The 3,178-nt window shown below is 52.2% G+C and overlaps 1 long non-coding RNA gene across 2 annotated transcripts in view; it reads right to left on the reverse strand.

The window, feature by feature from the left end:
• LOC102369337 overlaps positions 1-1,911 on the reverse strand; it is a 16,775-nt gene extending 14,864 nt beyond the window's left edge. For both annotated transcript variants that reach the window (XR_003091770.1, XR_003091771.1), the window contains exon 1: positions 1,796-1,911. This is a non-coding gene — a long non-coding RNA (uncharacterized LOC102369337). The remainder of the gene's footprint in view (positions 1-1,795) is intronic.
• Positions 1,912-3,178: the final 1,267 nt, after the last annotated feature.

Consider the following 3,178-nt stretch of genomic DNA (forward strand, 5'->3'; position numbering starts at 1 on the left):
CGGTAATAAAGCCGGCAAGGCCCAAAATTAAACATTTGCAGATCAGCTAAAGAGCTCTTAAGTATCTGTGCAAGCACAAACCATTTGGCACACATGGAGAATCTGAATCTGGGATCTCCCACACAGCACAGAGGTCTACTGCTAATGTTGCCCTTCGCTGAATGTAGCCATGATAGCATGCTTTCTGCTAGCAGACCAGTCATATATTGAGTGTTAATAAGCATTTCCTTCCTTTGCTAAACAAATGCTCCAGCGCACTTATTTCCTATTTGTGAACACACACATACACCCTCCCCAGCAAGAAATCACAAGCACCCAAGTCCTGCAGTCACAAACCCCCATAATGGTAGATCTCTCCTGGGAAAAAGCCATGAGGGCGCACAGCACAACGCTTCAAAGGGGCCCACCAGCATCAGCCAGTTTGTGTGTGCAATGAAAGGACAGGGTGGGCATTTGCCTTAAGAGGCAGGGATTTTAAATCCAAGACGACATTAGAAACAGCAAGGAAAAAAAAAAAATTCCTCCTGATAGACCTCTGGAAAGGAGATGAATCAGGCTGGTTTGGGGGTGAGCAGACAGCAATTTGGGGATGTCTTCTATACCAGAGAAAAGACCCACGTAGCCAGTTCCAATAAGCAAATCTCTGAGAGGGGAAGGGAAGCGCAGGAAAGGCATCTATCAAACCAGGTCTAGTGCTAGCATAAGCAGGTATAATACCGAAAAGAGCTTTAATGGAGTGAGACTCACTTACTGCAGTCCGAAATGGCTTCCGCTGCTTTTTGAGTCCTTATCTGAGCTAAACCCTTCCTTCCGTGCACTCGTCTCCTATATAACATAATAGCTACCCAGATACCCGACCAGACCATGGAAGCTTTGCAGAGATACCTGAAACCTCCCAACAAACCAGTGCACGGTGCCTGGGTACCCCGCTGCTGGACAGCACAACTAGCTTTGCTGTGCTGGGGTTCAGAGAAAGGGGACAGCCCAGCAACACTTGCTCAGGGCAGCAGCTGGGATTACCATGGATCTGGTCCCACACAGAGGCAAGCGCACAGAGCAGGTAACACCCCAGGGACGGGAGGGAAGGAGGAAGGGAGAGAGGGGAGTGTGTTGCTGGAAGGCCAGTGGGATAGTATGCAAGAGGCAGAGCACGGTTCCACATATGCCACTAACCCAGGTAAATGCAGCAGACGGGACCCCAGGGGCAAATACCACAGGACAATCTTAGCAACCTTAGCTCCCAGAAGCCCTGGGCAAGAGCACTAACTGCGGAGGAGCTGCTGCTCTCCTACTCCGCTTCGACAACTGCAGGGAAGTTCCCCTCCCCAGCCCCAACCCCCACTGCAGCTACAATCAAATCACACTGGACCTGTTGTAAAGAGAAGGGCAAAAAAAAAAAAAAGAGACCGCTTTCGAGCTGGCCAGCCTTCCCACAGGGTAGCCTCACCACCTCCGAAGATGGCTGCTCTCCATCACCCACCCCCATGTGCTTTTTTGGCGGATCCGAAGCGGGGAGAAGGGGAGGGGAGTGGATATAGACCCTCAAAGGAGATCCTTACCCCGACATAAAGACAGGCTAGATCTGCGATACTGTAACTCCTTCCTGGGTGACTTATCGACCTTTGCCTGGCTACTAGCCAGCCCATTTCCATGCAGCCCTGCACACACTCCCCGAGTGCAGGGCAGTACATGCTGCATGCAGGCGCATACCCCCATTATGCAGGACAGCACATGCACAAAAAATACAGGCACCCACCCACCCATCCCCAGAGGTTCATGCATAAATGTTGTTTACCTGAAGAGAAAGAAAGGATCAGAAGAGTCCGATTTGTGCTGCTGGGCTCTCCAGAGCCTCCCAGCCAGCACCATAGCGGCAAACCTCCCAGGCAAGTTCTCTTTAGATCAACCCTGATCCCTCTGATCACTGAGGGAGGCTGGCCCAGGCCTGAACAAGCCCAGACAAGCCCAAGTAAAGCCACTTCCTGAGCCTGCCGGGTTAGAGGAAAGGCCAAGCTGCAGCATATCAAAGCTAGGTACCAGAGCCAGCCTCCCCCGGCCACGAGGCAGATACCCCCTGTCTGCACAGTCTATACATCACTCTACAGACAATCAGAGGGCCAAATTCCTTCCAGGGGCAACACCTGATTTCAATGGAAGTGACATGCACCAAGCAGGAGCACGTAGCCTTCAGTGGAGTTGCACCAGGATCGAATCTGATCCATTTGGTGTAAAGGAGTCCGTGGCAGGAGGAATGCCAGGATCCTTCCTGGCAAAGGAGCAGAACCCACAACTTTGCAGTCACATCGGAGGCTTGAGTGATTGGAAAAAGCAAACTGGCAACTGCGAGACATACTGCAGCAATGACATCACAGACCCAACAGTGCAGGGGACCCAAGCTGAACACCGACACACACACGCACGCGCGCGCACACACACACACACACACAACTGATCCGTCAGGTTCTGTAGGATCCCTTCCTCCTGCCCTCCAGTGCTAGCCCCCCCACCCCAACACAGGCTTCACTACCGGTGCAAAAGGAGTGGGAGAAGGAAAGCTAAGGAGAGAGGATCCCTGGGGCCAAGCACCCCATACCTCATTCATCCTCAGGGGGAAGCGCTGGCTGTGCACGCAGCTTATTAATAGGGAGCCCTTCAGAGACCGAACTGCAGCAGCCTCCCCCTCTGCTTACACATAATGCAGCTATTTCCCTCCCATTCAGATCAGTGGGTGTTTAAATTTAACTTTTCTTTCTTAATAAAGCTGCAGGGCTAAATTCTGATCTCAGAGCAGCGACTTCACCAAGTAACACCCTTGTTACACACCTGTGACCGGAGCACAGCCTGGCCCAGCCAATCAATCCATAAGACATCGCCTTTTAAATTCAATTCCGCATGCAGCATCCCTAAGTGAGTTTCCAGGCAGCAGCAGATAACCCCCCTCCAAAGTTCAGTGTCTGCAGGAATCACCTTAACTTATTCAGACGCCAACCCTTCCTGCAGCAAGGGCTGCTTCACCCCCGAGTTCCCGGCGTGCACGTGTGACGCACAGAACCAGCCCCAGCTAACCAGATGGCTCGTCAATGGGTTGTACTGGTAGTAAGGGATTGGACTGGGGTGGAAGGGAAGCCTTTACACTTTTGCAGAGGTGTCATCCACAGCACTTGTGTGCACCTGGGGA

The sequence above is a fragment of the Alligator sinensis genome, unplaced genomic scaffold, assembly GCF_000455745.1.
Source record: "Alligator sinensis unplaced genomic scaffold, ASM45574v1 scaffold457_1, whole genome shotgun sequence".
NCBI lineage: Eukaryota > Metazoa > Chordata > Crocodylia > Alligatoridae > Alligator > Alligator sinensis.